The sequence below is a fragment of the Canis aureus genome, chromosome 28, assembly GCF_053574225.1.
Source record: "Canis aureus isolate CA01 chromosome 28, VMU_Caureus_v.1.0, whole genome shotgun sequence".
NCBI classification, from domain to species: Eukaryota; Metazoa; Chordata; class Mammalia; order Carnivora; family Canidae; genus Canis; species Canis aureus.
Window position 1 is genome coordinate 21,329,252 of NC_135638.1, and position 26,778 is coordinate 21,356,029.

At 36.6% G+C, this 26,778-nt stretch overlaps 1 protein-coding gene and 1 long non-coding RNA gene across 4 annotated transcripts in view; one reads left to right on the forward strand and one right to left on the reverse strand.

Moving 5' to 3' along the window:
* The window catches only part of EYA1 (EYA transcriptional coactivator and phosphatase 1), a 419,064-nt gene that overhangs the window by 21,747 nt on the left and 370,539 nt on the right, over positions 1–26,778 (forward strand). The gene's annotated exons all lie outside the window — the stretch shown is intronic.
* Positions 1–26,778, reverse strand: part of LOC144300512 (uncharacterized) — a 57,254-nt gene that overhangs the window by 20,217 nt on the left and 10,259 nt on the right. The window contains exons 2-5 of one of the 3 annotated variants that reach the window (XR_013367179.1): positions 5,463–5,653; positions 3,993–4,071; positions 3,030–3,080; positions 440–562 (exon numbers count right to left, since the gene is read on the reverse strand). This is a non-coding gene — a long non-coding RNA (uncharacterized LOC144300512). Of the gene's footprint in view, positions 1–439; positions 563–2,772; positions 3,081–3,992; positions 4,072–5,462; positions 5,654–26,778 lie in introns of those variants that run through there. The other 2 variants (XR_013367178.1, XR_013367177.1) reach the window with 2 other exon arrangements.

A 26,778-nucleotide genomic window follows, 5' to 3' on the forward strand; every position in this document is an offset into this window, starting at 1 on the left:
CAGGCCAACACTCAGAGCCAAATGGAGGAAGATGTGTTGTTCTTCCCTTCCTACTTTTGGGAAGAAATGATATGTAGATAAGGACAGCATACAATATTTCTCCATCTCAGCTACCAAGTCTGGTTTTACTTCTTAGCAAAAATGCATCAGAGCAGAGTTAAAGCTAGAGAAAGGTGCAAATTGAATTGGTTTTTAGCCTAGTTTTTAAAGTCTTAGACCTATTCATCCAAACACTGCTTTTCAAACATTTTTTCCCTAATGGTTCCACATGTAACCTATTCTGAACCCCAAAATATAAAACAGAAAATGCGGAGCTGCTATAGCTAAAATGGAGGGGAGAGGTTCAGAGTTCCATGTGCTTGGCTTCATATCTTCCCTTTGGACTCCACAGAGAACCACTGACCTAAATCACTCTTGAGTACCTGGACAAAAGTCATACCATGGTCACTCCTAGACCCTTGAGATATGGGGCAGATTCTCCAGATGGCGCGTTGGGTCAAGCCTGCCCTCATGTTCCTGGTACCCAGGGGGTCGTGACACCTTCATGAAGATGCAAGTAACGCTGCAAGCCAAAAACAGAGGACTTGAAAATACAGACTGGACCACCTGCAAAAAGTGAGCTAGCCAATTTCCCACATCATGGAATGAGGCTACATTTGTAAAGAAGTAATTGGCAGTCCTCCCCAGTCCTAGACAAGCACAAAAAGACCACATTCCTGCACTGATCAGCAAGCCTGCCCTTAGTCCCTATCTGGGAAAATCCAATATTTGTCCCAAAGACTGAAGACAAAAGATAGAGGGATTGAGAGTCTCCTTGTCAGGGTGGCCCAGGTTATGCAGCTTTCAGGCCAGGCCTCCCCTGGAGTCCCAGCTGTCAAGCAGCAGTGAAGTCAGACTGAGATGATGGATCCACAAACAAATGGGATGTGTAGGATCTGTGAACCATCTTGTTACCTGATGGCTTGCTACCTATGGGCCGTAAGAACTGAAATTTGATCAATATAAAATCTTACGAGAACAATTTACAGGTTTTTTTTTTTTCAGAATACAGATTCACTAGGCTAAAATTGCAAAATTTTAAATCCCAATCCAATTGCATTTTAAGTTTTATTAAATTTAAATTTAAAATAGTATATAATCTGTAAACCACTTTCATTTGCCCCCTACAGTGTCCTGGGGAGGTAGACAGCTGATAGTTGCTATGTATTTGCTCATACTTAACATATCACAAACAGAACTCCTTGTTTTGTCTACCCAAACCCTTCTCTCCTTTACTTACCCCACAGTCTCCAGTTATTTGTTAAATCTCTTTTTTTTTTTAAAGATTCTATTTATCCATTCATTAGAGACACAGAGAGAGAGGCAGAGACACAAGCATGAGAGACACACGGAGAGAGAGAGAGAGAGAGATTGAGGCAGAGACACAGGCAGAGAGAGAAACAGGCTCCATGCACCGGGAGCCCGACGTGGGATTCGATCCCGGGTCTCCAGGATCGCGCCCTGGGCCAAAGGCAGGCGCCAAACCGCTGCGCCACCCAGGGATCCCCTGACCACTTCTTGTCATCCCAAAACCCTAGTCTGAGGCATCATTGTCTTGTTTTGTCTTGTCTTCTTTTCTTTTTCCTTTTCTTCCTTTTTTTCTTTTCCTGCATACTCTCCATTCTTCAGGTAGACATCAAAGTGATCTTCTCAAAGCCTAAATCAGACAGTATCATTACCCTGCATAAAACCTACATGGGGGGGATCCCTGGGTGGCGCAGCGGTTTGGCGCCTGCCTTTGGCCCAGGGCGCGATCCTGGAGACCCGGGATCAAATCCTACGTCAGGCTCCTGGTGCATTGAGCCTGCATCTCCCTCTGCCTCTGCCTGTCTCTGCCTCTCTCTCTCTCTCTCTCTCTCTCTCTCTGACTATCATAAATAAATAAAAATAAAAAAAAAACCTACATGGGGGATGCCTGGGTGGCTCAGTGGTTGAGCGTCTGCCTTTGGCTCAAGGCATGGTCCCAGAGCCCTGGGATTGAGTCCACATCGGGCTTCCCTTGAGGAGCCTGCTTCTCCCTTTGACTATGACTCTGCCTCTCTGTGTCTCTCATGAATAAATAAATAAAGTCTTTTTTTAAAAAACCCACAGTGGCCCATTATACCAAAAAAAAAATCCAAACTCTTAACCATTCTCTAAAATTCCTAATAATGTAAAAAATCATCACCTACAAGTTTTACCTTCTACTCCCAAGCCTTACCTGCCTCTAGCCAGATTGACCTTCTTTCTTTCTCTCAAACTCACACTCATTTCCATACTGGGTTTTGGCAGTGCTATTTCCTCTACCTAGAAAATTCTTCCCTCTGATTTTTGCATGGCCATCTCCCTTTTATCATATATATCTCAGGACAAGTATCACTCCTTTAAAGAGTCATTTTGACCACATGACCATGGCCTTTGCTATCCCACCCACACATGCTCTGTGTCATTGATGTATCTTATTTCCTTTAGGATATTAATCGATACTTAAAATTAGCCATATAGGGCAGCCCGGGTGGCTCAGAGGTTTAGAGCCGCCTTCAGTCCAGGGCATGCTCCCGGAGATACAAGATCGAGTCCTGCATCAGGCACCCTGCATGGAGCCTGCTTCTACCTCTGCCTGTGTCTCTGCCTCTCACTCTCTTTCTCTGTGTGTGTGTGTCTCTATGAATAAATAAATAAATTGTAAAAAATATAAATAAAGTATCCATATGTTTTTATTGAAATATTTATTCCATTTTTCCCATAATACAATGTAAAATTTATGAAGCCTAGAATTTTGTCTTTCTGCTCTACTTCTAGTATCTAGAACTGTGTCTATCACATAATAGACAATAAATGTTAGTCAAATGAATGAATTTGTTCTCCCTTAACAGTGGTACCAGGAACTATGCTAGGCCCTTTGTATATATTCTTTCAACAATCTTTAATAAGGGAGGCAGTAAAACACAATGGTAGAGGGTGGACTGTGGACTCTAGCATCAGAGTCCTAGGATCAAACCTCAACTCACCACTTATACTAGCTTGTAAAAGCTTGAGTAGTTGGATCTCACTTTTCTTACCTGGAAAAAATTAAAATAAAGTAATACTTACCTCATAGATACCCATGACATAATTAGAACAGTATCTTACCCATAATAAATATTTAATAAATGCTAGGTATTATCACATTATCTTACTTTATCCTGACAATAACCCAGCAATGGTTATCTGCATATTACATTTGAGGAAAAACTCTCATCCAGATAGAATAATGTCAACTCTAGTCCATGGAGCTAGAATGAGATGACAGAGGAGATGAGATCTCTGCCAAGACAATACTTTTAATAGTCTACCATGTTGCTTTACACAATGGACTGTTTCTAAGATTCTCAAGATTTCCAGGGAATCAAGACTACTGGAAATTCTCTTGTTCTCTAACCCTTAAGCAGGTTTAGAATCTTCTTTGGTAGACTACCCATTTGATAAGAATTCACCCTTATTTTCATGGTTTCAGTGATGGCATATTTGGTAAAAATTCAATTGATCCCCTGGGGCACAAAGATGGTCACTATATCTCAGCTAGACCAATAAAACATTCTCCAGGATTTTTGGACTTGCAACAAGTGAAAAATCTCAGATCAATTTCTGGCCATTCTTTGAAGGTATAAAATGCAAAATGTGGGAGCTACTAGCAGTTACATTTCCCAATATGCTTTAAAAAAAATCTGGAGAGAGAATGCAGCAAAAAATGAAAGATAAAGAAGAGTCTCAATAGTCTTTGGTTTCCTGATTCCTATTGTTCCTGAAGCCTGGTTCTTTCTCCATCATTCACAGTGTGAATGTTCAATTCTTCCTTGAATACCATGAGCCAGTTCCTATCAGGTTCAAGTTGACTTTATAACTTACTACCAAAATAGTCTCAAGTAAGAGACAGAAGAGTGTGAGTGCATGTGTATATATGTTTGTGATGCTCTAACATATTGAATACTTACTATATACTAAATGTGTCTTCTGTACTATGAAAGAGAATGATGCCTAAGATCTAGTCTCAGTTGAGTAGAATTCTTCACTCTGGTGGGAAAGAATAGATGCAAAAAGAACATCATTAAAGCTATGTAGTAGATATTATAACAAAAATATGTTTATGTTACAGGAGCACAGAACAAAAGCAGCTAAAGGAGAGGTGTCCAGGGGACTTTCCTATCATCATACTTTCACTATACACCTTACGCTTCTCAAATTATGCTTTCTCTCCTTGGAGAGTTCCCTTTCCTTCTCCCAATGTTCCTAAAGTTTCTAAGTATATCCATTGTCCCTGGACTGCATAATCCACTTACAATTTCAGTGACCATGTATTTGGGGGAACATTCTAACTATTTACAACCTACACTCTTCCTTCTATCTAATTCATACACATCATCTGCATTTCTCTCCATCCCCTAAAACTCAACATATTCCAATATGAATTTGTCACCTTCTTTCAGAACCTATTGCTTTTACATTCCTTTGCCCAGATTGAGGTACCATCAACCACTCAGTGATTCAAGCCAGAAAGCAGAAACATCCTTGAATGTTCCACCTTCCTTTTCCTTCCTTACCTGACCCCTACTAGCACAGTCTATGGCAAACCTTCATCATCTCTCCCAGGACTACTATAAAGATCTCACTAACCATCCTTCACACACATACTAGAGAGACCCCTAAATAAAAATTTGATCACATGTTTCCTAAACCTCTCCATGGTTTTCCACTGCCCTAGAAATTAGATGCCAAGTTCCTGTGAATGGGGTTCCTCTGACCACCATTTTTTAAGCTCATCTCCTGTCATTTTCTACTTCAACCACAGCCTCCCTAGGCTGAAATTCAAGTATTTTTCTAAATATGTCTGCTGTGTCATGACTATACTTCGGCATATGTCTAATTTCTATGTGGAATGTTCTTCTACCCTCCAATTTTTTCTCTCCTCTTATATACATAGTTGACTAAGGTAGACTCAACCTTCAGCACTTAAGTCAGGCATCTTTTTCTGCAGGAAATCTCTGATATTTAGGGCTATGGTAGGTGGCTCTACTTTGTGGTTCCATGATGCCCTTGTTAGCTCCATTTCTTTGTCCTGGCACTTACCATAGTTTGTTATAATTATTTTTCACTTAACTGCAAATTTCTAAGGACAATGACAGTATCTTATTCATCTTTGTATCCCTAGTCCCCAGAGCAGTTACTGGAGTGCATAGCAAGTCTTCAATAAGTGCATCATGGATTAATGAATGGATCAATGAGAGAAATAGTGAATGGGTGGATACATTAATATCCCTCTAACTCTCTACTCCTTTTCTATGATTAGCCCTGCCCAGATCTATGGGATCCCCAGATTGTCATTTACAGTCCTCTAAAATTGGGCAGGGTGGAAGAGTAGGGCTTAGGGTGAATACAAACAAGTTCTCCAGATTGTTCACACTTACCTGTGTCTCAGGCTTTTTCTCAGGGTACACACACACCAGCCCCTGCAGCATTACATTTATTGCAATCTCCTAATACATTTTATTTGTAATTCAACATCTCCTGCAACATTCAAATTCTTCTGTTCATACCTCCATTCATTATACAGCTACATATTGAGTAGCAGCAATGTGCTGAACAGTACGGTGTAGCCCTGCAAATACAAGTGTGTATATTTTAGCATTCATGCTTTTGAGATTACATTTTAGAGAAGACAGCCAGGTCTGATCCTGTCTAACTCTTTGATAAAGATAGAAAATGCCTCTCATAGTTCCCCACAGTCAGAGGGTAGGAGTGGCTGCCTATTGTGTTTGGGCAAAAGAGCAGTTTTCTCCTCTCTTCCTGATGCATGCATGCATTACTTACATGCCACCACCATTTCTTGGATTTTCCTCAGTCCCTTTCTTCCCTCAAATAAGTGTTTGGTTGAAGCCACACCCACAGCCTCCTCCACCCCAACTCCCCCTACAGGTACAGGCATCACACTTGCTTCATCTGGTCAGCCAGGCTGCTCAAATGGAATAATAATCTCTACCTGTAGTGTAATGGTGATTTTAGGATTGAGCAGAGGCTACACTGGGGAAAATAGTGAGGGATCAGTGCTAATGGTAAGAGGGACTCAGAGAAACTGAAGACAAGAAAATTGAGCTATATAGTTCCACCAGTGAGCAACTTCCTTCTCTGCCACCTTTTTCTTGGAACAGCCAACAAGCAGAGGAAGGAAAGTTTAATGACACCATAGAGCTATTAGGGATTGGAGTCTATCTGCAAAAAGATTTGGAGCTATTATACATATGCAGCATAGGGTGATAAAAACCATAATTCTTTACAAAGATTCTTGTATGAAAATAAAGTGGATACATGGAAGGATGAATGGATATATGAATATATTGATGTATGGGTGGATAATGGATTTATATTTCCCACCTTTTAAAAATATTATGAGTCATCTTTTTAACATATTGTATACTACAAAAATGTTATATTCTCATATATCACAAATGTCTCCATATTGTGACAAATGTCAAAAATGGGTAATTAATCTTTCAATGGAATCATTCATGTGTTTCTAATCTTACTGATCTTTTTACAATACTCTCTTCCTTCAGATATATTTTAATAATGTAGTAGTTTCAGAAACTTGAATATTAAAAGAGAAGTGCCTTTATTTTGGCATAATATGATATCAGACAGCATTTTGAAACTTCCTTCTAATCATATAAAATGATTACCAAAGTGCCTGCCCAGCATGGTGCTGAGCACATGGTGGGTTTAAACCAATATGTTTAACATTGCTCCTTTCAGTCCCTTTAAATAACTTAGTCATTATGATCTTGTGTATGCCAATGAGACTTAAATAGTAATTAGGAACTAAATACAAAAATATCCCCACTATTCCCCATGATAGTTTAAGCATCCAGAGGTACATTTCTCCTCATTGTGATGGATTTTCTGAAGTCAGATTTTCTTGGGGCCAAATTACGGTTCTACTGTTTTCTAGCTGTGAGACCCTGGTCAAGTTACTTAACATCTTTGTCTGTAAAGTGGGGATAATAAGAAAATTGTTCTGAGGTGCCTTGGTGGCTCAGTTGGCTAAGCGGCTGCCTTTGGCTCAGGTCGAGTCCTGGGATCAAGTCCAGCATAGGGCTCCCTGCTCACTTGGGAGCCCAATTCTCCCTCTCCCTCTTTCTCTCCCTCTGCCTCTCTCCCTGCTTGTGTACTTGCTCTCCCTGTATGTCAAATAAATAAATAAAACCTTTAAAGAGAGAGAGAGAGAATTATTCTGATAATTAAATAAGACAGTAAGACATTTAAGGGCTTAGAACAGTGCCCTGCACATAATATATACTCTCTGAATACAGTGGTATGGTTTTTCATGTTACAAGCTATAGCAAAATGGGTTTCTTCATCTAAAAAGCACCTAGGATTTTGAAATGTACCAACCACAGCTCATAGACTAGAAACCATACATAGATACCACAGTAAGAGAAATAAAGCAATGTTTGAGCTACATAAACTTTTACAGACTTCATGGGATTAACTGGCTTTATGTCTCTAAAATGAGCAATTAGCATTTTAGGAATATCTGAAAATATGCTTAATGCAGGTATAAAATAACATTTCCCACATTCTGCATGATGGTTTATGATTATAGAATTGAATTTTGGCCAAATAATATCAACCAAAAAGTAATTTAGGAGCAACCCAGAATATGTAATATAGAAATACTACATGCAACTAGAAAGTAAATTATGTTTTTCCGAGAATGTGAGAGAGCTCCACAGTCTGGATTTTTTAAATTACAAAGAGCTGTTATAGACTATTTGAAATAATAAGTAAAACAGACCACAGTCAATCCCTTCTTGGAATTACCACAAAAATATACTAGAATATTGTACGATAGCAAGAAAGCAAGATGAAGCAAAGACAGTAAAAACATGAAAGTGAGTTTAAGAAAAAACAATGAAATGGGTTACTTCTATACTTGTCACATGCATGCGTTGGGGCTTAAATTCACAATTCTAATAAGCATGAGACCTCACTGGTTTTCTAGACATAAGGGTGTCAGGTCAGAGCACAGGGTGATGGCTCTAGCAAAGGGTAGATGAGGCAGTCTGTGTACTTGCTGCCCTGTGGCTAGCGTGTCCCAAGGACTAATTTCAGCCAAGAGACTGATCTTTTAGGTCATAGTTTGAGACACAGAGAGTATGCAACTCAGAGTTCATCATTACAGAAGATAAATAGAACAAGGAACCATTTTCTTTTTACTTGAATTCGTAGTTTTTCATGCTAGAAGGCCCTAATAGCACAGGCATAAAAGAAACCAGGGGAAAATCGGTCAAAATAGCACAGAGAAGGGAGACAGAAAACAACGTGGAAACAACAACAACAAAAGGCTCCTTTCTTTTGGCATTGTTACCTTGGATCCCCGTTTCTGTATATTTTAACTTTTACTCTGTTTATCAGTTTCCATCTAAAAAATAATGTCTGAGCCAAATTTCATCCTATGTAACCCTATGAGGATTCTCTTTGCTTTCTTCAAGCCTAATTCTCCCATGGCGTTGCAATGAGATGTAAATCTGACCCTAAGGGAATATTATTTCAGTGAGAAGAGAAACTGCCTTTTATGGAAACATGGTATCATTTAAGTGGGTTTTTTAAATGTAATCTTTAGGAGAGATATAAAATTTATAAGTGGTAATGATATCATTTTAATCATTGGAAGATAACAGACCAACACAAAATGAAGGTGTTTTCTTCTTAAGTGGGCTTAATCAAATGCAGAGTTTCAGAGTCTCCAATTTAGAGATACTCCTTCAAATAAGCATTTTTCCTGCTGAGTCACTGTGGTTTTCATGGAATTGGTTTCTGAAGGTTGGAATTTACATGGTTTAACATTTTTCCTGCCCCTCTGACCCTAACTCCAACCCATTTTCTGGTTCAGTTGCACTCCTGAGTCACTAGCCCGAGGACATCCCAGCATGATCAACCTGTAGGATTATTTGGCTCCCTCTCTTCCCACTTGACCATGTAAAACTCTCTCTCAAAACAGCAATAGAATCTAAGGCAGTCCCCACTACAGAGATCCAAATCCATTTTCAATAACCGAACTATCCATCTCAGTGCCCATATACGTTTTGCACTCATGATTCATTTCCTTACAATTATAATGATCTAGTGTCAATCAATTCTGCTACTAAAGTGCTGATATGCAGAATAGTAGTGGCTCACAAAATAGTAAAATTTTGTTTGTTTTTTTAAAGAACTGGTCAGTTTTTGTCAATAATGCTTGTCATTAGCAGAAATAGACTTTTTTTTTTTTTTTTGAGAGAAAGAGAGTACATGCACAGAAGGAAGAGGCAGAGGAAAAGAGAGAATCTTAAGGAGGCTCCACACACAGCTTGGAGCCCTACACAGCCCTATGCAACTGCTAAGGACTAAATCTTAGGACCTTGAATTCATGATCTGAGCCAAAATCAAGAATCCGCTACTTAACCAACTGAGCCACCCAGGCTCTGCCTGCTTCCTCCCCACCCCCTTTTTTTTCCCAAAAGAATCAGAGAATGACTTTTTGGAATGTATGGTTTTTCTGATTAAATAAAAATTGAAAGAGGACAGTTGATGGGATGAGCACTGGATGTTATGCTATATGTTGGCAAATTGAACTCCAATATAAATAAATAAATAAATTAATTAATTAATTAATTAATTTAATTTAATTAAATAAAAAATAAAAACTCTTTGCCAAACACACACACACACACACACAAAAAAAAATTGAAAGAAGAAAAAAAGAAGAAGAAAAGGACCAGCTGGGCTATGCATACTGTTGCTGCATAGGGGAAGTCTCTCTTCCAATAGAATTTTCTGTGGCAAGGAAATGATTTATATCTGTGCTGTCCAATACAATAGTCACTGGTCATATTTGGCTACTGAACACTTGAAATGTGACGAATGCAACAGAGGAAATAAATATTTAACTTTATCCAATTCATTGAAATTGAAATTGAAGTTGAAATTTAACTGACACTGTTTTGGATAACGCAGTTCCAGAATCTTGAATTGCATAATTTTGAGTTTATTTTCATTATACTCATTAGAGTAATTAGATGTTTAAATTTTGTATGTCATTTCTAAATTTGATTGCAAATCACAAAGCACAAAAACTCTGAATCATCATCTTTTTACATATCCTGTGGAAGAGTGTTCCTGATCAGTCTCTTTAAAAACCAACTCTACTATGAAAAATTCATTCACCTTTGATTTATTTAGGAAACATATTTATTAAATGAAGATAGGGAAGAGACTAGCTTGATCTTTGTTCTGCGAAAGCCAGCTCCTAAGGATGGTTTTGGTCTCCTTAGCATAAAATTACTACAAGATCAAGTCTGATTTCTATTGGCTTTCTAACTAGTTTTTGATTTTTCATTGTTCTTTATTGCTTTAACAGTGCCCTGGGGGTCTATGCTGTAGGACAAGGTCAGAATAAATTTCTTCCAGCATTTCTAGTAACTAATTTCTCTTGGCAGAAACCCAAAACATATTAACTTTATACCAAATTCTATACAATGTTAGGTTACAGTAAAACACTCATGCATTTTGTAAGTCTTTCTGAATGCTTTGCAATTTATTTTATACAATGCAACTTCATTTCAAAATTATAATACAAGTACTTATGACCTACTTTGTGAAATTCTATACAGATGAATTTGGAGATAATTAGGTATGTATATTACTAAAGCACTTGCTTTTAGTCATTCAAATGTTTCAATGTGCAGAAATTTTATAGAGCCCAATCATGTAAAAATCTATAATATGAGATTTTAAGTGTTAATATTTCCTACAAATGTTATTTTATGGGTTACTAGTGTGTTGTTTAAAATTTGTGCACAATTTAAGATTTTATGTTAGCCATAATAATAGCATACGTTCAAATCATTAGCTGAAATTTTTAGGTAATTTAAAAAATAAATTAAGGATTCTTCAAGACTACATACATACCTGTGGTAATATTAAAATTTATATGTGGGTAAAAATAAATATTAATCTGTAAAGAAGTAATTCTCAAAAATATATTCGATTGCACCTGAAAAATAGGTAAGTATTAACAATATATAATTATTCTTGCCAGACTAAAAATTTAACTTTGACAAAGTAATATATCAAATAATAAGGAATAAAATAATAAATATTTATTGAAGTAAAATGAGGTATTTAAAAGAAGAGGACACATAGTCTTTATTCTTAAGCCTTTTCAACCATAACTGAAATACAGAATTAGAACTAGGAAAATAGGGGGATCCCTGGGTGGCTCAGTGGTTTAACGCCTGCCTTCGGCCCAGGGCATGATCCTGGATCCTGAAGACCTGGGGTCGCGTCCCACATCAGGCTCCTGCTTGGAGCCTGCTTCTCCCTCTGCCTGTGTCTCTGCCTTTCTCATTCTCTCTCTCTGTTTCTCTCATGAATAAATAAATAAAATCTTTTAAAAAATAAAAAGTAAAAATAAAAACTTTAAAAAAAAGAACTAGGAAAACAGGCGATATTAAATAATGACAATCTGAACAATCCATAAATCAAAGGATAGCAAAAAAAGATAGTTGTGGGTATAAATCCTTTTGATACATTACTCAGATTCAGATGTAAGACATTAGCCATTGTCTCAATGCTTAGACGTTTCTGAAGAGATAAAAATCACGAGACCAGAAGTGATTTTTCAGACACTGGACAGGCATCACGAAGGTCTTCCGATTAGCGCTGGCTTTCAGGACTTGACTTTGTGACTCTCTCTCTCCCAGTGAGCTAACAAAACTTTTGCTTGGGGACACTTGAGTAGCTGAGAGGTTAAGCATCTGTCTTCAGCTGGGGACATGATCCTGGAGTCCCAGGATCAAGCCCCACATCGGGCTCCCTGCGTGTCTCCCTCTGCCTGTGTCTCTGTCTCTCTCTCTCTTTCTCTCTCTTTCTCTCTGTGTCTCTCATGAATAAATGAATAAAATCTTAAAAAAATAAAAAAAAAAAACTTTTGCTTGCAAAGAACCATTGTTGGCTAGGGAAAACTGGAGGAATTCACAAATTCTCTAACAAGATGTTATAACCACCTAGATATTTTTACGGAACTGATATATAGCCATGTTTAATAACAATATGAGGTATTCATGAGCCACTAGAAACAACATGCAATTTTAAAGGAACACAACTCAAATTAAAAGATAGTGAGTATTCAGGAAAATAAGTTAGACATGTACATTAAGATGGTTAAGAAGGTACTGGTTCTCAAGAAATTTAGGTGAGAAATTTTGTTTAAATGCTATGTTTTTGCTGCTATTTCATTTAAAATCTGTTAAATTAAGGTGACATATGAAAGGCAGTTTAGAAATAGACCCAGTTTCAAAAGAAGAAATATGATATGCAAATGGAGCATAATGGATGAGAAAAGTTCAAAAGATCATGAGCAAATCATGTTGAGAAACCAGTTTAACGTCCTCAAGTTTTCCATTCATTAAATATCCTCACACCAAAAGAAGCTAAGTGATGGACTTTTAAGTACAGGCTTTTCCCACTATCCAAAAGTACAGCATTCCCATGAAACCTTTCATGAGATGAAACGGCATATAGTGAAGAAGTAATTACCATTAATTTATATAGAAACATTTTTGAGAATTCCCAGACTTCGGAAAACAGAACCTCTCTTAGGCTTTTCTGATACTTTCAGACACACCTTGCTAATGGATGCACAAAATAAATTTGAGATAGAGCACAGATGCTCAAAGACACAGTGGAAGGCTATGGCCTGCAAAAAGAGCTTGGCAGCACCACTGTCACTGGGCTGGGTACGAGCTGCCTCTACAACTGCCTGCTGCAAAATAAACGTTGAAGAAGCACTGTTTTTGCTTTTTGCCTTTTTTGGTAAAAACATGAAACCTCTTCAGATTTCTTTTGCTTAGCAAAAATCAGGTGCTAATGTAGGTCTCTTATAAAAGGAAAAATGGCATAACATGAAATTTCAGAGCAGACGACACCTGGACCCTATATAATAATCTGGTGACTGATCTACAGTCTAACTAAAATGCCTCCAGAGTTTATCAATGACAAGATGAGCAAAATATCCTCTTGGCAAGTAAATGGTATCAGCGATTTCTAACAAAATCAGAAAGGAAATGCAAAGCAATTGACACTTGGAACTATTCTGGTATGGATGTTGTGTTTGCTGCCCTAAGCATCATGCTGTAAGCTTACCATGGCCTTTCTGTAAAAAGCATTGAAATTCTGATCTATGATTATTGAATTATAGAATCTTGGGGTTAGAAGTCGTTTTAGATGTTGCTAATTCAGCCCAATCCTTTCTGCAATATCCCTGCTGAAGTCTCATCCAGCTTCTTAATAAACACTAAGAGCATCGGAGAACTTAGCAGATGGTTCTCATTTTCAGAGTTTTAGTTGTTAAAAAGCTCTTCCTTGTGTAGTTCCTAAGTGCATCTATCTTTAACTGTTCTCCTCTAGTACTAATTATACTTTCCCCTAGATGCTCAGAGTCAGTTTAGAGATCCTCCCCGGAAGCACTGGCCACTTGTTAAGTCTCCTTTTTAATTGTTTGCACCATTGCTCACTTACCATTATTTATGGCATCATCATCTTTTCTGGGTCTCTGTAGTTGGCCATGTCCCTGTTAGACTAGGGCCCCAAGAAACCAGCACAATATCCCAGATGTTATCTGACCTAAGCAGGGAAGAGCAGGACTTAGCCTTCCTTGAGCAAAGCACTGTGCTTCTTTTTATTTTATTTTATTTTATTTTATTTTATTTTATTTTATTTTATTTTATTTTATTTTATTTTATTTTTCTGTGCTTCTTTTTAAGACTGGGTCAAGTTCTTTGACAGCTATTGCACTGCCACCGACTCATGTTGATCATGTGATCCACAGTGTGATATTAGCTACAGGTATTTTAGAGATGAGGCAGTTCCCTTCTGTTCCTAGTTTGCTAAGAATATTTATCATAACTGAATATAAATTTTATTAAATACTTTTTCTGCATCTTTTGAAATAGCCATACAATGTTTCTCCTTTATTCCTTTAAAGAATGCAACAAACCTTCCCTGACACATTTTACAAATGTTGAACCAACATTGTATTCCTGGAACAATCCAGTTTGAGCATAATCTATTGTCTAATTTATGTATTGCTGAATTCTGCTTCCACATATTTTATGTGGAATATTTTTTTTGATCTATCCTCATAAGGAACATCAGCCTAAATTATTCCTCTTACAGTACCTTCATCAGGTTTAAAAATTAAGGTTATGATGGCCTCATGAAAAGGAAATAGGAAGTGCTTCCTCTTTTTCAATGCTCTGGAAAAGTTTGTGTCTTAGTTCTTCCTTAAATAGTAGTGTTTGCACTGATCCATCCAGTCCCAGAGGGTGGTTTGGTTTGGTTATTGTTGAAGGTTCAAAATTACAGATTTAACTTCCTATGGATCTTTTGGTTTCTTTTTTCACTATAGCTATTTCATTAATATCTGGTCTTATCACTTCCTTCCTTTTGGATTGAGCTGGAGTTCTTTTTTCTAACTACATGAGATATATGTTAGCCCATTTATTCTCAACCTTTGTTTTTTGTCATATATAGAAAAATAGCATATGGTTGGGATTCATTTAATCCAATATAATCTTTGCCATTTCATTACATAATTTACTTAATTTATAATTACTAATGCAAATTTTAATGTAATGTAATTTTAGTGTAATGTAGCATAAATCTACCATAATTATTATGTCTATTTGTTTTTGCTTGGTCTTCATTACTTTTTCACTCCATCCTTGTCTTATTTTAGATTAAATATTCCCCTATAATTTCTTTATTGATTTGGAAATTGCATGGGTTTTGAAGATATTTTATTAGTTCTCCTAGAAATTATAATAGGTACCCCTGACTCATCAAAACCCTATGTTAGATTTCTACTTCCAGCCAAAATTGGGTAACAAGGGCTTAATTTATCCTCTGACCTGAAACAACCTGAAAAGCTAGCTGAAATGTGTATATATATTACCAAATATACGTATGTATATAATATAATATATATTATATAATACATATACATATATATCACCAAAAAAATCTCTAAAGATATTAAATAAGTAACCTAAGGAGTATGCTCCCTGCAAGGCAATGAGGTAAGCCTTACAATTAACCTCTGCTTACTGCCTGGAGAAAGCAGTACAGGCTGTGGTGCAAAGAGGGGGATCCAAAGGAGAGCTAGATGGTTATTTCTAAGTGTAGAGGTAGATCTGGGAGTGGAAAGGAGCAAAAGTTACTAGGGGCTATAAGGCAGAGTACCAGAGAGGAGAGTTGCACACAGGAGGAGCTCTGGAGATATGCAAAAAGTTTGTCTCCAGTATGCAATTGAGTGCCTATGAGGAAATTCCTCGAGACTGGGGAAAGAATTGCCCAAAGTATGAGAGGAGAGAGTGCCCCCAGATCACGGGGAACAGGAATAGTGCTTGTTCCTATATTAACTCTATTTTCTTAATTTCTGTATTCTTGATGCACTGGCATCTGGGGTTTCACTGACTAAAAAGAGACTACTCCTCCCAGAGTTAGCTAATTAATTCCTAGAAATGCAAATGACTCCCCTGCAAGCACACCTTTTATATGCAAACCAGCAATAGAGCAGCTCAAACCCTCAACTATCTCTTTAATTGAACACTTGAGAAGACAATACTTCTCTGCCCTAATTACCCCAGGGCCAGGCACCAGACAACTAGGGAATACCCCTCTAGCCCAGAGCCTACTGTAATTATTCAAACTACTCAGCAGTTTACCTTGCTTCACTTATTCCCTCCCATGGAAACCACAATAAAGACTTTTGCCTGTGCTTCCCCACACTCCTTTTGCCTCCTGACTGACCCTGGAGCTTTCCCATGTGACCCTGCTTGATAAACTGTGCTTCTTATCTCTAGGGAACTGTCAGGAAAAAGACATCTTCCTTCATGATAGTCATTTCCATGTCTTTGTATCTTACCATATCTGATTAAAACAAATCCTAACAGCCAGAGTGAAAAATCTCAAACTCAAGAATTACTTAATTACTAAAAAGAGTCTCATCTCAGTACTGGGGACAAATTACCATAGGCTAAGATGCTGCCCTTGTCCCATGCAACAAAGGCTAAAACAAGACCACAAAAATCTAACAGATTTAAAATAACCACATCCCAGGATAAAGCTCAAGAAAATTTATAGAAATGCAAAAATATCTAGCACCACAAAAGGTAAAATACCCAGTGACTGGCATCCAATGAAAAGTCACTGGGTATGAAAAGGAATGGAAAAATATAACCCATAATGAGGAGAAAAAAAATCAATCAATTGAATCTCACTCTGATATGACACAAATGATAGGGTTAATAGAAACATACATTAAAATAGATAGTATCTTAGAGGGAAGCTGTAAGATATTAGCTGATAGATATTATCTTAGAGGGAAGCTTTAATCATATTAAAGTAGGAAAAATCTAAAAAAGACAAATGAAACTTCTTTAAATAAAAAATCACAGTGACTGAGAAAAAAGTACACTAGATTAGGGGCACCTGGGTGGCTCAGTGGTTGAACGTCTGCCTTTGACGCAGGTCATGATTCTGGGGTCCTGGGATCAAGTCCCACATCAGTATCCCCACAGGGAGCCTGCTTCTCCATATGCCTATGTCTCTGTCTATCTCTCTCTGTTTCTCATGAATAAATAAATAAAATATTTTTAAAAACCCAAAACACTAGATTAGATTAATGGCAGATTAGTCATTGCAGAAGAAAACATAAGTAAACCTTAAGACATAACAATAAAAAACATCTGAAGTGCAACATAGAGAGTAAAAGGACTGAAAAAAGTACAGAGGATCAGTGGTTATTAAACTTTAGGACAACTTTATGCAACCAAATGTACATGATATTGGAATCTCTTCAGGAGGAGAATGAGGAAAGGAGAAAGAATTTTTTTCTGGAAAAATAATGGTCAAAAAATTTTAAAATTTGATGAAAACTGTTAATCCACAAATTCTTGAAGTTCAATACCACAAAACACAAGAAACATAATCAAATTGTGATCTGAGTGATAAAAAGAAACATCTTAAAACCAAGAAGAGAAAAAAAAAAGAAGAGCAGAGTTAAACATGATAGCAGACCTGCACTGAAATATATATATATATATATATATATATATATATATATATATATATATATATATGAGTGGAAATATATATATACACATATATATAGAATATATATATATACACATATATATAAGAAAGTCCTTAATGCAAAATGAAAATAATACCAAATGAAAAGTTATATCTACACAAAGAATGAAAAGAATCAGAAAAGGTAACTACGTGGGTAAACATAAACACTTTTGCTTGTTAAACATCCTGAAAAGTAATAAACTATTTAAAGCAAAATAATAATAATGTATAATCGTCGAAGCATATACAAAAGCAGAACATAGGGCAGCAAATAACAGAAGAGCTGAAACAGAAGAAATGGAAGCATACTGTTCTAGGGTTTTTTGTAATGTATGTGATGTAGTATATCATGTGAATATGTGTGTGTGTGTGTGTTATATTAAAGCCACCAACAGAATAACATAGCAAAGAGTTATAGTTAATAGGTCAACAATAGAGTTGAATTAATTTTAAAAAATCATTTAATCCAAAAAGGGTAGAAAAAAAGAAAACAGAGAAAAAAGCACAGATGGAAGTACAACCAGGTTAATAGGCATCTGACCTGTACAGTCATATGAAGCTTTGCACTTAGAAGAGTACTGAATTTCAATTAATGCTCCATTGTTGCTATTTTGAAATAATTAATAATTTATGAACAAAGACCCCACAATTTCACGTTCCACTAGACCACACAAATTATGTAGTCAGTTCTGCATGGGACAAATAGAAAACAAATTTAAAAATGTAGATTTAACCAAAGAGGTAAAGGATCTATACCCTAAAAACTACAGAACACTTCTGAAAAAAATTGAGGAAGACACAAAGAGATGGAAAAAGATTCCATGCTCATGGATTGGAAGAATTAATATTGTGAAAATGTCAATGTTATCCAGGGCAATTTACATGTTTAATGCAATCCCTATCAAAATACCATGGACTTTCTTCAGAGAGTTGAAACAAATTATTTTAAGATTTGTGTGGAATCAGAAAAGACCCCAAATAGCCAGGGGAATTTTAAAAAGGAAAACCATAGCTGAGGGCATCACAATGCCAGATTTCAGGTTGTACTACAAAGCTGTGGTCATCAAGACAGTGTGATACTGGCACAAAAACAGACACATAGATCAATGGAACAGAGTAGAGAATCCAGAAGTGGACCCTCAACTTTATGGTCAACTAATATTCGACAAAGGAGGAAAGACTATCCACTGGGAAAAAGACAGTCTCTTCAATAAATGGTGCTGGGAAAATTGGACATCCACATGCAGAAGAATGAAAGTAGACCATTCTCTTACACCATACACAGAGATAAACTCAAAATGGATGAAAGATCTAAATGTGGGATAAGATTCCATCAATATCCTAGAGGAGAACACAGGCAACACCCTTTTTGAACTAGGCCACAGTAACTTCTTGCAAGATACATCCACAAAAGCAAGAGAAACAAAAGCAAAAATGAACTATTGGGACTTCATCAAGATAAGAAGCTTTTGCACAGCAAAAGATACAGTCAACAAAGCTAAAAGACAACCTACAGAATGGGAGAAGATATTTGCAAATGACGTATCAGACAAAGGGCTAGTTTCCAAGATCTATAAAGAACTTATTAAACTCAACAGCAAAGAAACAAACAATCCAATCATGAAATGGGCAAAAGACATGAAGAGAAATCTCACAGAGGAAGACATAGACATGGCCAACAAGCACATGAGGAAATGCTCCGCATCACTTGCCATCAGAGAAATACAAATCAAAACCACAATGAGATACCACCTCACACCAGTGAGAATGGGGAAAATTAACAAGGCAAGAAACCACAAATGTTGGAGAGGATGCGGAGAAGGGGAACCCTCTTACACTGCTGGTGGGAATGTGAACTGGTGCAGCCACTCTGGAAAACTGTGTGGAGGTTCCTCAAAGAGTTAAAAATAGACCTGCCCTATGACCCAGCAATTGCACTGTTGGGGATTTACCCCAAAGATACAGATGCAATGAAACGCCGGGACACCTGCACCCTGATGTTTCTAGCAGCAATGTCCACAATAGCCAAACTGTGGAAGGAGCCTCGGTGTCCATCGAAAGATGAATGGATAAAGAAGATGTGGTCTATGTATACAATGGAATATTACTCAGCCATTAGAAATGACAAATACCCACCATTTGCTTAGACGTGGATGGAACTGGAGGTATTATGCTGAGTGAAATAAGTCAATCGGAGAAGGACAAACATTATATGTTCTCATTCATTTGGGGAATATAAAAAATAGTGAAAGGGAATAAAGGGGAAAGGAGAAAAAATGAGTGGGAAATGTCAGAGAGGGAGAGAGAACATGAGAGACTCCTAACTCTGGGAAATGAACTAGGGGTGGTGGAAGGGGAGGTGGGCGGGGGGTGGGGGTGACTGGGTGACAGGCACTGAGGGGGGCCCTTGATGGGATGAGCACTGGGTGTTATTCTATATGTTGGCAAATTGAACACCAATAAAAAATAAATTTATAAAAAAAATAAAAATAAAAAATAAAAATGTAGATTTAAACCCAACCACATCCATAATCACATTAAATGTAAATGTTCTAAACACTTCAATTTAAAGCTGCAAGTTGTCAAATGAGATTTATTTATTTATTTATTTTAAAGATTTTATTTATTTATTCATGAGAGACAGAGAGAGAGAGGCAGAGAGAGAGAGAGAAAGAAGCAGATTCCATGCAGGGAGCCTGATGTGGGTTCAACCCCAGGACTCCAGGATAACACCCTGGGCCTGAAGTAGGAGCTTAACTGCTGAGCCACCCAGGCATCCCTGTCAAATGGGACATTAAAAACAATACTCAAGTGTTTACTTCCTACAAGGAACAAATTCTCTCCGTGTAAGATTTCTTAGATATAACAAAGCATTATCTATAAAAGAATAAATTAATAAATTGAACTTCATTAAAATAAAGAACTATGCTATTTGAAAGACACTGTTAGGGTATTGAAAATAAGCCAGACTCAAAGAAAATATTTACAAATCACATATCTAAAAAAAAAAAATTAAAGTTGTTTCCTGAAAATACAGAGAACTCTCAAACTCAATAATAAGAAAATGATTAAATTTTTAAAATAGACAAAAGATTTGAACAAACCCTTCTTTCAACAAAGAAGATATACAGATAGTAAGTAAATACATGAAAAGATGGTCAACTTGCTTAGTCACTAGGGAAATGCAAATTAAAGTCACAATGAGATATCACTACACACCTATTATAATGTCTAAAGTTAAAGACTGACCTTACTATGTGTTAGTGAGTATACGGAGCAGTTAAAACTAACACTACTGATGGAAATATAAAATGGTACAACCTTAGAAGTTATTTTGTCAAGTTTTTTTAAATTAAATATATATGTACCATATTACCCACCCATTCTACTACCTGGTATTAGAAGTAGTATCTTAAAAAAATTTTTTTTAAAAATTAAAAAAATAAAAAAATAAAAAATAAAAAAAATAAAAAATAAAAATAAATAAAATAAAAAATAAAAAATAAAAATAAAAAAAGAAGTAGTATCTTATTACGGCTTATCAAGCAGGGTCACATGGGAAAGCACCAGGGTCAGTCAGGAGGCAAAAGGAGTGTGGGGAAGCACAGGCAAAAGTCTTTATTGTGGTCTTCATGGGAGGGAATAAGTGAAGCAAGGTAAACTGCTGAGTAGTTCGAATAATTACAGTAGGCTCTGGGCTAGAGGGGTATATATACACATGTATGTGTGTATATACTAAATATATACTTGATAGTATATACTGTGCTAAATATGAAGAGTAGTAAACAAATGTTCATAGCAGCTTTATATGAAATAGCCAAGGGCAGCCCAGGTGGCTCAGTGGTTTAGTGCCACCTTCAACCCAGGGCCTGATTTGGAGTCCCTGGATCGAGTCCCATGTCGGGCTCCCTGCATGGAGCCTGCTTCTGTCTCTGCCTGTGTCTCTGCCTCTCTCTCTGCGTGTATCGTGAATAAATAAATAAAATCTTAAAAAAAAAAAAAAAAGAAATAGTCAAGAACTGGAAACTAGCCATATGTTTATCAATAGGTGAATTAATAAACAAATTGTCCTATGCAATAGAATACAAGTCATCAATCAAAAAACTACTGTCTTATGTAACAACATGGATCAGTCTTAAAATAATTATGCTGTGTGAAAAAAAGCCAGAGAAAAGGGGACTATACTGTATAGTTTCATTTATATAAATATCTAGTAAATGTTAGTCTATAGGGATAGGAAGAAGATCAGTAGTGGCTTGGGAATTGGATGGGAGGCAGGAAGAAATTACAGAGAAGCACAAGGAAACTGTTGGGGTGCATGTTCATTATCTTGATTGTGGCAACTGTTTCATGGGTGTCCATACATATTGAATCTTATAAAATTTGTCAGTTTACTGCATATCAATTATACCTCAATAAAACCACTTTTTCAAAAGAGCCCTAAAGATACTGCATGTACAAGAAGGAAACAATAAAGAAAAATTTTACATTAAAAAAATACATCAGGGGATCCCGAGGTGGCTCAGCAGTTTAGCGCCGCCTTCAGCCCAGGGCCTGATCCTGGAGACCCGGGATCGAGTCTTAGGTCAGGCTCCCTACATGGAGTCTGCTTCTCCTTCTGCCTGTGTCTCTGCCTCTCTCTCTCTCTGTGTGTCTCTCATAAAAAAATAAAATCTTTTTAAAAAATTAAAAATTAAAATTAAAAAATACATCATGTTAATTGTCCTTATTCTGGACAAAGCAAGAATTTAATTTATTGCCCTCTCTACCAGGTAACTGTTATGTATTTTAATTCTCTATATAAATTTATGCTCCCAGTACATTATTACTTTAGTTTTATACAGTCAACTCATTTACATTTACCTGCATTTTATCATTTTTATTCCTTTTTATCTCTTCTTGCATCTCTTATCATCTGTCCTGTGCCAGCACCACACATGCTACTTTTAAGATTTTCTTTTTGTCTTTGGTTTTCGGCAGTTTCTCTATCAGTGCATGGATTTCTTTTTATTTTCTCTAACTTTAGATTTGCTAAACTTTTAAATTCTGTGGACTGGTAGTTTTTATCACCTTTAAAAATTTTCAATACACAATCACTTTAAATATTGTACCTTCTACATTCTTCACCTCCTCCCTTCTAGGTCCCCAGCTGAATATGTGTGAAAGCAACTCACTGAATTTTCCTTCACTAACTTTCATGGATTTCTTATCTTTTTGTTATTCCATGCTTTATTATGTGTAATTTATTCTTAGTTATCATCAAGTTTACTGTTTCTCTCTTTTGCTAAGTTTATTTTGTTCTTAAACTCAGCTATTGTGTTATCAATTTTAATTATTACAGTTTCCAGTTCTAAAACTTCTATTTGGTTCATTTCATATATGCAATATCATGCTTTCATTTAAAACTTCATGCTGGGACACCTGGGTGGCTCAGTGTTTGAGCTCTGCCTTCAGTTCAGGATGTGATCCCCAGGTCCTGAGATTAACTCCTGCATCAGACTCCCTGTGGGGAGCCTGCTTCTCCCTCTGCCTAGGTCTCTCTGCCTCTTCCTCTGTGTCTCTCATGAATAAATAAAATCTTTAAAAAAAAATTTTTTTAAATAAAACTTCTTGCTGAGTTTAACTTGACCTTTTATTTCTCCAAACATAGCAACCATGGTTGCTTTACAGTCTGTGTCTGGTATCTCCACCATGTGGAGTATCTATAGGTGTCCATCTGTTATCTGTGCTTGTTCTTGTCTCTGTTGTCATCTTAACTCCTCATTTGCTTCTTTATATTTGATTTTTTTTGATGGACATTGTAGTAGAAAGATAATTTTGGAAGATGATCTGAGACCTAAGCTATATAATAAGCTAAGCTAATATTACTTTCCTCCATAAGCAGCTGTCATCTTTTGCCAACATTTTATTTTCTAACATGTTCAAAATTACTGAAAATTTTAAAGTTTTATAGTAAACATTTTCATATTTACTACTGAATCTCTACCTCTCCCATTCTACTACACTTTTATCACGTATCTATCCATGTAAGAGGTTTTTGGTTTGGGTTTCTGCTCCCATCAAGAACATGAGAGAAATAACAATCTGGGATCATTTCAATTTAATTTCAGGGCTCAAGACTTCTCTGGACCGAGAAGATGAGTTGAGTGCAACAGTCAGTGCGGAAACTATTTTACTCTTCCTTCTTTTCTCTTTTTTTAGTGTGCTTCCTTTTGGGGCACTAACTGAAAGCACATGGCGGTTTACCAACACTCTCCCTTGGAAGACTCTGGACTAAAATTTTGCCTCCCCAATTTGTTGAAACTCCTAGATGTACTGATTACTCTCTCAGTCACATTTTCATAGTTTACAAACACCCTCAGAACAAAAACAGCCCAATATTACAGATTCCCTTCTCCTTCTTAGCTCTGCAGTTACCCAATACTTTTTTAGCCCTCTAATGATTTTGGAAGATTTTACAAATGTTTCATCCAGATTTTTAGGTTTCCCTAGTGTAATGAAATAAATGACCTAGACTACCATTACCAAAGCACAAATCTCTCATTTCCTCATGGACCCATTCAAATCACAATTTCATCCCCATCACTTCACTAAAACAGCCCTTCTTAAGGTCACCAGTAACTCCTGAATTTGTAATCCCAATTATCACCCCAACATTTCAGTAGCATCCAGTATTACTGGTCAAAACTTGCTTTATTTACTTGGTCTGAGACTTCCCACTCTCCTGGATTTTCTCCCATCTCAATCAGCTTCTCCTTCCCTGGGCTCATTTGTTGGAAACTATTTCTTGAACTGGATCCTATGTATGAGTGTGGCCAGAGCTAAATCGCCTGAAAATTTCTCTTCACTATGTTTACTTTCCAGGTGCTCTCCTCCTGTTTTAAATAACATATACATCCATTCTGATTGTCAAATATTATTCCTCAAATCTTAAATCTAATTATCATAGAGACATTTACTTTTCATATGTTTCTTAATTCTCTAAGTATTATATTTTGGCCAGTTTCATTTCAAAGAGTATTGTATACCTATTCAACAGAACATTAAGGATTCAAATTGTCTTATAGTTTAATAGGTTTTTATCCTTAATAAAAAATGAGAAGTCGTTCTTAGAGAAAGGAAATGACAGTAATTTACCTACAGTCACAAGGCATCCTGGGCAATAGAAATAGAATAAAAACCTATGAGTTCTGATTTTTCACCCACTTGTTCTATATCAAATTGCTTATGCAGCATTGTTACTAGAATATCTAAGAGACATTTTGACATTAACATGTCCAAAGCTGAATTCTTGATTCTTCTAATCCCAGCCCATTCGAGCTTCTCCTCCTCAGTGTTACACATAGTTAGTAAATGGCATTATCATTTGCCTAGGTTTTCAGACCAAAAACCCATGTGACATTATAACATTTATAACTTTATGGCTTTCACCAGCTTCGGAAAATTATTTACTTCCATATTTTCAAATATGGCATCAGCCCCATTTTCTTTTCCTTCCTTCTCAAACTCCGAAGCCAATATGCTAAACCTTTCCCCAAGTTTCACATATCTCTTACACATTTTCCATAATTTTGCCTCTTTATGCTTCATTTCTTTTGACTTATCTTTCAGTTCACTAATCCTCTTTTGGCTGTGTCTAATGTACTGCCAAACTCAACTATTAAGTCCTTAATTTTGATTATTTTATTTTTCAGCCTTAGAATTTCTATTTAATACTTCATTATGTCTGGCTATCTACTGAACTTCAAAATCTAGTCCTCTATTTTTGGAACATATTAATGACAGTGTTTTTTTTTTTTAAGATTTGTGTATTTATTTTAGAAAGAGAGTCAGGGAGGGACAGAGGGAGAGGTGGAGGGAGAAGAAAAGAATCTCAAGCAGATTCCCTACTTAGTTCAGAGCCTGACCCAGAGTTCAATCCCACAACCCGGAGATCATGACCTGAGCCCTGAATTGGCTATTTAACTGCCTGAGCCACCCAGGTGCCCTACAACAGTGCTGTTTTTTTTTTTTTTTTTAAGTTCATGTCAGATGCCCAGATAACCATTATTGCCAATCACTATCTTTTTTTATTCTGTGATTTTCTTGGCTTTAAGTTATTTAGTCATATTTTTTATAGGCTTGCTTTTTTTGATTGACTATCAGAAATTTGAGACTCTGGATGATGTTAATTTCCCCCAGAGAATGTACCTTTGCACATAGCAGGGAGTAGGAGAAAATCTTAAAGAAATCAAGCTTTGAGCGGATTGTGATTCGATTTTCAGTCTTAGGAAGTCAGGTCTATTTATAGTTCACATTTACTTATAGGGTATATCCCTTCAGTGGTCTCAAGAGAACATCTGAGGTGTTTTCCATGGCCCCTCCATCTGGATGAGCCTTGAGCTCCCATTTTGGTCTTCCTAGCCCCATGGGACAAGTTCTGATCAGCATATTAGCTTCAGTGCTTCCACATATGGGCTCTGTAAGTATCACAAGTGGAAAGCAGCACTGAACGTTGGGCTCACTCTCTGTATTCTTTTTCTGGGAGAAGAGTGGTTCCTGGAACCTCACATTTTGGCTGGCTTGATAGTTCTATGATGCCTGTATATTCATGTGTTTAATAGTTTATTAGCTTCTCTAGCTCTTGGTGCATGGTCTGATAAATTCTAATCCACTATAGTCTAAGCATAACCTGCAGGAAAGTGTCAATCTTGATTTTTTTTTCTTTCTTTTATATCACATCCATGTTTTATCCATTATGAAGTGCTGTGGGTTCTTCTGTCCAAATATATTCCTGAATGTAACCAATTATCACCAACTATTCTAAGCTAATTCACCTTTCACTTATATAACTGTAGTAGCCTTCTAAATAGTAAGGGATTTAGCTTTAGGTGAAAAGTCTGAAAAGAAAAAAAAAGAAAAGTCAAATTTTATTTTGAAATAGAGAAGGAATATAGAATGGATATGGATAAAGATACTTTTGTATAGGACACCTGGGTGGCTCAGCAGTTGAGCGTCTGCCTTTGGCTCGGGGAGTGATCCCAGAGTTCTGGAATCGAGTCCCACATTGGGCTCCCTGCATGGAGCCCACTTCTCCCTCTGCCTATGTCTCTGCCTCTCTCTCTCTCTCTCATAAATAAATAAATAAAATATTTAATAAATGAAAGATACATTTGTATATTCGGTGTTGATTCAAAACATGAGAAGTTTTCTCTTTGGTTTTTTTTTATTTTCCCTGGAACTTAAGATGTGAGGTAATGTACTAGGGAAAGGGCAGAGGTACAAGATCAGAGGTTTAAGAATTAGAGTAAGAAAATGACTTGATTTGATTTAATGACTGAGCTAATTTAATGCAGGACTATTGAGACCCCATGGGGTCATGAATACAGCAGTACCAAGCTGCCATGTTATATGACCCAGAGGAAGTAAGTGGTTGGGCTCACCAAATTTAGTGATTTAATATTTAATATTTAATGATAGAGTCAAAACAAAGGTTAGAGGAACATTAGGTCATTGGAAAGATTGTTTTTACTACTGGAATGATGACCTGCAAGCTTTAATTCAGATAGG